An 8,832-nucleotide genomic window follows, 5' to 3' on the forward strand; every position below is an offset into this window, starting at 1 on the left:
TAAACATGTTTCTGCAACTTTGGTCAACCCCATGTAACTTATGGGTCAGGAACAGCACACTTTTCAAAAAGTGTTTTTCAGCCCGAAATAAACACGTTTTTTCAGACTGTTGAATCCCTATGTAACTGGCTGGCTCAGAAGAGCCCACTGAGTCAGCCTTTTACCCCAGTGTGCAAAAAGTGTCAAAACGTGTTTTTCAGCAGAAATAAACATGTTTCTGCAACTTTGGTCAACCCCATGTAACTTATAGGTCAGGAACAGCACACTTTTCAAAACGTGTTTTTCAGCCCGAAATAAACACGTTTTTTCAGTCTGTTGAATCCCTATGTAACTGGCTGGCTCAGAACAGCCCACTGAGTCAGCCTTTTATCCCAGTGTGTAAAAAGTGTCAAAACGTGTTTTTCAGCAGACATAAACATGTTTCTGCAACTTTGGTCAACCCCATGTAACTTATAGGTCAGGAACAGCACACTTTTCAAAACGTGTTTTTCAGCCCGAAATAAACGTCTTTTTTCAGACTGTTGAATCCCTATGTAACTGGCTGGCTCAGAAGAGCCCACTGGGTCAGCCTTTTATCCCAGTGTGCAAAAAGTGTCAAAACGTGTTTTTCAGCAGAAATAAACATGTTTCTGCAACTTTGGTAAACCCCATGTAACTTATAGATCAGGAGCAGCACAGTTTTCAAAACGTGTTTTTCAGCCCGAAATAAACACGTTTTTTCAGACTGTTGAATCCCTATGTAACTGGCTGGCTCAGAAGAGCCCACTGAGTCAGCCTTTTACCCCAGTGTGCAAAAAGTGTCAAAACGTGTTTTTCAGCAGAAATAAACATGTTTCTGCAACTTTGGTCAACCCCATGTAACTTATAGGTCAGGAGCAGCACACTTTTCAAAAAGTGTTTTTCAGCCCGAAATAAACGTCTTTTCTCAGACTGTTGAATCCCTATGTAACTGGCTGGCTCAGAACAGCCCACTGAGTCAGCCTTTTATCCCAGTGTGCAAAAAGTGTCAAAACGTGTTTTTCAGCAGAAATAAACATGTTTCTGCAACTTTGGTAAACCCCATGTAACTTATGGGTCAGGAACAGAACACGTTTCAAAACATGTTTTTCAGCCCGAAATAAACGCGTTTTTTCAGACTGTTGAATCCCAATGTATCTGCCTGGCTCAGAAGAGCCCACTGAGTCAGCCCTTAACCCCAGTGTGCAGAAAGTGTCAAAACGAGTTTTTCAGCAGAAATAAACATGTTTCTGCAACTTTGGTCAACCCCATGTAACTTATGGGTCAGGAAAAGCACACTTTTCAAAACGTGTTTTTCAGCCCGAAATAAACACGTTTTTTCAGACTGTTGAATCCCTATGTAACTGGCTGGCTCAGAAGAGCAAACTGAGTCAGCCTTTTATCCCAGTGTGCAAAAAGTGTCAAAACGTGTTTTGCAGCAGAAATAAACATGTTTCTGCAACTTTGGTCAACCCGATGTAACTTATGGGTCAGGAACAGCACACTTTTCAAAACGTGTTTTTCAGCCCGAAATAAACACGTTTTTTCAGACTGTTGAATCCCTATGTAACTGGCTGGCTCAGAAGAGCCCACTGAGTCAGCCTTTTACCCCAGTGTGCAAAAAGTGTCAAAACGTGTTTTTCAGCAGAAATAAACATGTTTCTGCAACTTTGGTAAACCCCATGTAACTTATAGATCAGGAGCAGCACAGTTTTCAAAACGTGTTTTTCAGCCCGAAATAAACACGTTTTTTCAGACTGTTGAATCCCTATGTAACTGGCTGGCTCAGAAGAGCCCACTGGGTCAGCCTTTTATCACAGTGTGCAAAAAGTGTCAAAACGTGTTTTTCAGCAGAAATAAACATGTTTCTGCAACTTTGGTAAACCCCATGTAACTTATAGATCAGGAGCAGCACAGTTTTCAAAACGTGTTTTTCAGCCCGAAATAAACACGTTTTTTCAGACTGTTGGATCCCTATGTAACTGGCTGGCTCAGAAGAGCCCACTGAGTCAGCCTTTTATCCCAGTGTGCAAAAAGTGTCAAAACGTGTTTTTCAGCAGAAATAAACATGTTTCTGCAACTTTGGTCAACCCCATGTAACTTATGGGTCAGGAACAGCACACTTTTCAAAACGTGTTTTTCAGCCCGAAATAAACACGTTTTTTCAGACTGTTGAATCCCTATGTAACTGGCAGGCTCAGAAGAGCCCACTGAGTCAGCCTTTTACCCCAGTGTGCAAAAAGTGTCAAAACGTGTTTTTCAGCAGAAATAAACATGTTTCTGCAACTTTGGTAAACCCCATGTAACTTATGGGTTAGGAACAGCACACTTTTCAAAACGTGTTTTTCAGCCCGAAATAAACACGTTTTTTCAGAGTGTTGAATCCCTATGTAACTGGCTGGCTCAGAACAGCCCACTGAGTCAGCCTTTTACCCCAGTGTGCAAAAAGTGTCAAAACGTGTTTTTCAGCAGAAATAAACATGTTTCTGCAACTTTGGTAAACCCCATGTAACTTATGGGTTAGGAACAGCACACTTTTCAAAACGTGTTTTTCAGCCCGAAATAAACACGTTTTTTCAGTCTGTTGAATCCCTGTGTAACTGGCTGGCTCAGAACAGCCCACTGAGTCAGCCTTTTATCCCAGTGTGTAAAAAGTGTCAAAACGTGTTTTTCAGCAGAAATAAACATGTTTCTGCAACTTTGGTCAACCCCATGTAACTTATAGGTCAGGAACAGCACACTTTTCAAAACGTGTTTTTCAGCCCGAAATAAACGTCTTTTTTCAGACTGTTGAATCCCTATGTAACTGGCTGGCTCAGAAGAGCCCACTGGGTCAGCCTTTTATCCCAGTGTGCAAAAAGTGTCAAAACGTGTTTTTCAGCAGAAATAAACATGTTTCTGCAACTTTGGTAAACCCCATGTAACTTATAGATCAGGAGCAGCACAGTTTTCAAAACGTGTTTTTCAGCCCGAAATAAACACGTTTTTTCAGACTGTTGAATCCCTATGTAACTGGCTGGCTCAGAAGAGCCCACTGAGTCAGCCTTTTACCCCAGTGTGCAAAAAGTGTCAAAACGTGTTTTTCAGCAGAAATAAACATGTTTCTGCAACTTTGGTCAACCCCATGTAACTTATAGGTCAGGAGCAGCACACTTTTCAAAAAGTGTTTTTCAGCCCGAAATAAACGTCTTTTCTCAGACTGTTGAATCCCTATGTAACTGGCTGGCTCAGAACAGCCCACTGAGTCAGCCTTTTATCCCAGTGTGCAAAAAGTGTCAAAACGTGTTTTTCAGCAGAAATAAACATGTTTCTGCAACTTTGGTCAACCCCATGTAACTTATGGGTCAGGAAAAGCACACTTTTCAAAACGTGTTTTTCAGCCCGAAATAAACACGTTTTTTCAGACTGTTGAATCCCTATGTAACTGGCTGGCTCAGAAGAGCCCACTGAGTCAGCCTTTTATCCCAGTGTGCAAAAAGTGTCAAAACGTGTTTTTCAGCAGAAATAAACATGTTTCTGCAACTTTGGTCAACCCCATGTAACTTATGGGTCAGGAACAGCACACTTTTCAAAAAGTGTTTTTCAGCCCGAAATAAACACGTTTTTTCAGACTGTTGAATCCCTATGTAACTGGCTGGCTCAGAAGAGCCCACTGAGTCAGCCTTTTACCCCAGTGTGCAAAAAGTGTCAAAACGTGTTTTTCAGCAGAAATAAACATGTTTCTGCAACTTTGGTCAACCCCATGTAACTTATAGGTCAGGAACAGCACACTTTTCAAAACGTGTTTTTCAGCCCGAAATAAACACGTTTTTTCAGTCTGTTGAATCCCTATGTAACTGGCTGGCTCAGAACAGCCCACTGAGTCAGCCTTTTATCCCAGTGTGTAAAAAGTGTCAAAACGTGTTTTTCAGCAGACATAAACATGTTTCTGCAACTTTGGTCAACCCCATGTAACTTATAGGTCAGGAACAGCACACTTTTCAAAACGTGTTTTTCAGCCCGAAATAAACGTCTTTTTTCAGACTGTTGAATCCCTATGTAACTGGCTGGCTCAGAAGAGCCCACTGGGTCAGCCTTTTATCCCAGTGTGCAAAAAGTGTCAAAACGTGTTTTTCAGCAGAAATAAACATGTTTCTGCAACTTTGGTAAACCCCATGTAACTTATAGATCAGGAGCAGCACAGTTTTCAAAACGTGTTTTTCAGCCCGAAATAAACACGTTTTTTCAGACTGTTGAATCCCTATGTAACTGGCTGGCTCAGAAGAGCCCACTGAGTCAGCCTTTTACCCCAGTGTGCAAAAAGTGTCAAAACGTGTTTTTCAGCAGAAATAAACATGTTTCTGCAACTTTGGTCAACCCCATGTAACTTATAGGTCAGGAGCAGCACACTTTTCAAAAAGTGTTTTTCAGCCCGAAATAAACGTCTTTTCTCAGACTGTTGAATCCCTATGTAACTGGCTGGCTCAGAACAGCCCACTGAGTCAGCCTTTTATCCCAGTGTGCAAAAAGTGTCAAAACGTGTTTTTCAGCAGAAATAAACATGTTTCTGCAACTTTGGTAAACCCCATGTAACTTATGGGTCAGGAACAGAACACGTTTCAAAACATGTTTTTCAGCCCGAAATAAACGCGTTTTTTCAGACTGTTGAATCCCAATGTATCTGCCTGGCTCAGAAGAGCCCACTGAGTCAGCCCTTAACCCCAGTGTGCAGAAAGTGTCAAAACGAGTTTTTCAGCAGAAATAAACATGTTTCTGCAACTTTGGTCAACCCCATGTAACTTATGGGTCAGGAAAAGCACACTTTTCAAAACGTGTTTTTCAGCCCGAAATAAACACGTTTTTTCAGACTGTTGAATCCCTATGTAACTGGCTGGCTCAGAAGAGCAAACTGAGTCAGCCTTTTATCCCAGTGTGCAAAAAGTGTCAAAACGTGTTTTGCAGCAGAAATAAACATGTTTCTGCAACTTTGGTCAACCCGATGTAACTTATGGGTCAGGAACAGCACACTTTTCAAAACGTGTTTTTCAGCCCGAAATAAACACGTTTTTTCAGACTGTTGAATCCCTATGTAACTGGCTGGCTCAGAAGAGCCCACTGAGTCAGCCTTTTACCCCAGTGTGCAAAAAGTGTCAAAACGTGTTTTTCAGCAGAAATAAACATGTTTCTGCAACTTTGGTAAACCCCATGTAACTTATAGATCAGGAGCAGCACAGTTTTCAAAACGTGTTTTTCAGCCCGAAATAAACACGTTTTTTCAGACTGTTGAATCCCTATGTAACTGGCTGGCTCAGAAGAGCCCACTGAGTCAGCCTTTTACCCCAGTGTGCAAAAAGTGTCAAAACGTGTTTTTCAGCAGAAATAAACATGTTTCTGCAACTTTGGTAAACCCCATGTAACTTATGGGTTAGGAACAGCACACTTTTCAAAACGTGTTTTTCAGCCCGAAATAAACACGTTTTTTCAGAGTGTTGAATCCCTATGTAACTGGCTGGCTCAGAACAGCCCACTGAGTCAGCCTTTTATCCCAGTGTGCAAAAAGTGTCAAAACGTGTTTTTCAGCAGAAATAAACATGTTTCTGCAACTTTGGTAAACCCCATGTAACTTATGGGTCAGGAACAGAACACGTTTCAAAACATGTTTTTCAGCCCGAAATAAACGCGTTTTTTCAGACTGTTGAATCCCAATGTATCTGCCTGGCTCAGAAGAGCCCACTGAGTCAGCCCTTAACCCCAGTGTGCAGAAAGTGTCAAAACGTGTTTTTCAGCAGAAATACACATGTTTCTGCAACTTTGGTCAACCCCATGTAACTTATGGGTCAGGAAAAGCACACTTTTCAAAACGTGTTTTTCAGCCCGAAATAAACGTCTTTTCTCAGACTGTTGAATCCCTATGTAACTGGCTGGCTCAGAACAGCCCACTGAGTCAGCCTTTTATCCCAGTGTGTAAAAAGTGTCAAAACGTGTTTTTCAGCAGAAATAAACACGTTTTTTCAGTCTGTTGAATCCCTGTGTAACTGGCTGGCTCAGAACAGCCCACCGAGTCAGCCTTTTATCCCAGTGTGTAAAAAGTGTCAAAACGTGTTTTTCAGCAGAAATAAACATGTTTCTGCAACTTTGGTCAACCCCATGTAACTTATAGGTCAGGAACAGCACACTTTTCAAAACGTGTTTTTCAGCCCGAAATAAACGTCTTTTTTCAGACTGTTGAATCCCTATGTAACTGGCTGGCTCAGAAGAGCCCACTGGGTCAGCCTTTTATCCCAGTGTGCAAAAAGTGTCAAAACGTGTTTTTCAGCAGAAATAAACATGTTTCTGCAACTTTGGTAAACCCCATGTAACTTATAGATCAGGAGTAGCACAGTTTTCAAAACGTGTTTTTCAGCCCGAAATAAACACGTTTTTTCAGACTGTTGAATCCCTATGTAACTGGCTGGCTCAGAACAGCCCACTGAGTCAGCCTTTTATCCCAGTGTGCAAAAAGTGTCAAAACGTGTTTTTCAGCAGAAATAAACGTTTCTGCAACTTTGGTAAACCCCATGTAACTTATAGATCAGGAGCAGCACAGTTTTCAAAACGTGTTTTTCAGCCCGAAATAAACACGTTTTTTCAGACTGTTGGATCCCTATGTAACTGGCTGGCTCAGAAGAGCCCACTGAGTCAGCCTTTTATCCCAGTGTGCAAAAAGTGTCAAAACGTGTTTTTCAGCAGAAATAAACATGTTTCTGCAACTTTGGTCAACCCCATGTAACTTATGGGTCAGGAACAGCACACTTTTCAAAACGTGTTTTTCAGCCCGAAATAAACACGTTTTTTCAGACTGTTGAATCCCTATGTAACTGGCAGGCTCAGAAGAGCCCACTGAGTCAGCCTTTTACCCCAGTGTGCAAAAAGTGTCAAAACGTGTTTTTCAGCAGAAATAAACATGTTTCTGCAACTTTGGTAAACCCCATGTAACTTATGGGTTAGGAACAGCACACTTTTCAAAACGTGTTTTTCAGCCCGAAATAAACACGTTTTTTCAGAGTGTTGAATCCCTATGTAACTGGCTGGCTCAGAACAGCCCACTGAGTCAGCCTTTTACCCCAGTGTGCAAAAAGTGTCAAAACGTGTTTTTCAGCAGAAATAAACATGTTTCTGCAACTTTGGTAAACCCCATGTAACTTATAGATCAGGAGCAGCACAGTTTTCAAAACGTGTTTTTCAGCCCGAAATAAACACGTTTTTTCAGACTGTTGAATCCCTATGTAACTGGCTGGCTCAGAAGAGCCCACTGAGTCAGCCTTTTACCCCAGTGTGCAAAAAGTGTCAAAACGTGTTTTTCAGCAGAAATAAACATGTTTCTGCAACTTTGGTCAACCCCATGTAACTTATAGGTCAGGAGCAGCACACTTTTCAAAAAGTGTTTTTCAGCCCGAAATAAACGTCTTTTCTCAGACTGTTGAATCCCTATGTAACTGGCTGGCTCAGAACAGCCCACTGAGTCAGCCTTTTATCCCAGTGTGCAAAAAGTGTCAAAACGTGTTTTTCAGCAGAAATAAACATGTTTCTGCAACTTTGGTAAACCCCATGTAACTTATGGGTCAGGAACAGAACACGTTTCAAAACATGTTTTTCAGCCCGAAATAAACGCGTTTTTTCAGACTGTTGAATCCCAATGTATCTGCCTGGCTCAGAAGAGCCCACTGAGTCAGCCCTTAACCCCAGTGTGCAGAAAGTGTCAAAACGAGTTTTTCAGCAGAAATAAACATGTTTCTGCAACTTTGGTCAACCCCATGTAACTTATGGGTCAGGAAAAGCACACTTTTCAAAACGTGTTTTTCAGCCCGAAATAAACACGTTTTTTCAGACTGTTGAATCCCTATGTAACTGGCTGGCTCAGAAGAGCAAACTGAGTCAGCCTTTTATCCCAGTGTGCAAAAAGTGTCAAAACGTGTTTTTCAGCAGAAATAAACATGTTTCTGCAACTTTGGTCAACCCAATGTAACTTATGGGTCAGGAACAGCACACTTTTCAAAACGTGTTTTTCAGCCCGAAATAAACACGTTTTTTCAGACTGTTGAATCCCTATGTAACTGGCTGGCTCAGAAGAGCCCACTGAGTCAGCCTTTTACCCCAGTGTGCAAAAAGTGTCAAAACGTGTTTTTCAGCAGAAATAAACATGTTTCTGCAACTTTGGTCAACCCCATGTAACTTATAGGTCAGGAACAGCACACTTTTCAAAACGTGTTTTTCAGCCCGAAATAAACACGTTTTTTCAGTCTGTTGAATCCCTATGTAACTGGCTGGCTCAGAACAGCCCACTGAGTCAGCCTTTTATCCCAGTGTGCAAAAAGTGTCAAAACGTGTTTTTCAGCAGAAATAAACATGTTTCTGCAACTTTGGTCAACCCCATGTAACTTATAGGTCATGAACAGCACACTTTTCAAAAAGTGTTTTTCAGCCCGAAATAAACGTCTTTTCTCAGACTGTTGAATCCCTATGTAACTGGCTGGCTCAGAAGAGCCCACTGGGTCAGCCTTTTATCCCAGTGTGCAAAAAGTGTCAAAACGTGTTTTTCAGCAGAAATAAACATGTTTCTGCAACTTTGGTAAACCCCATGTAACTTATAGATCAGGAACAGCACACTTTTCAAAACGTGTTTTTCAGCCCGAAATAAACACGTTTTTTCAGTCTGTTGAATCCCTATGTAACTGGCTGGCTCAGAACAGCCCACTGAGTCAGCCTTTTATCCCAGTGTGCAAAAAGTGTCAAAACGTGTTTTTCAGCAGAAATAAACATGTTTCTGCAACTTTGGTCAACCCCATGTAACTTATAGGTCATGAACAGCACACTTTT

This window comes from Lepisosteus platostomus, chromosome 20 (assembly GCF_059453375.1).
Source record: "Lepisosteus platostomus isolate fLepPlt1 chromosome 20, fLepPlt1.hap1, whole genome shotgun sequence".
Lineage (NCBI taxonomy): Eukaryota > Metazoa > Chordata > Actinopteri > Semionotiformes > Lepisosteidae > Lepisosteus > Lepisosteus platostomus.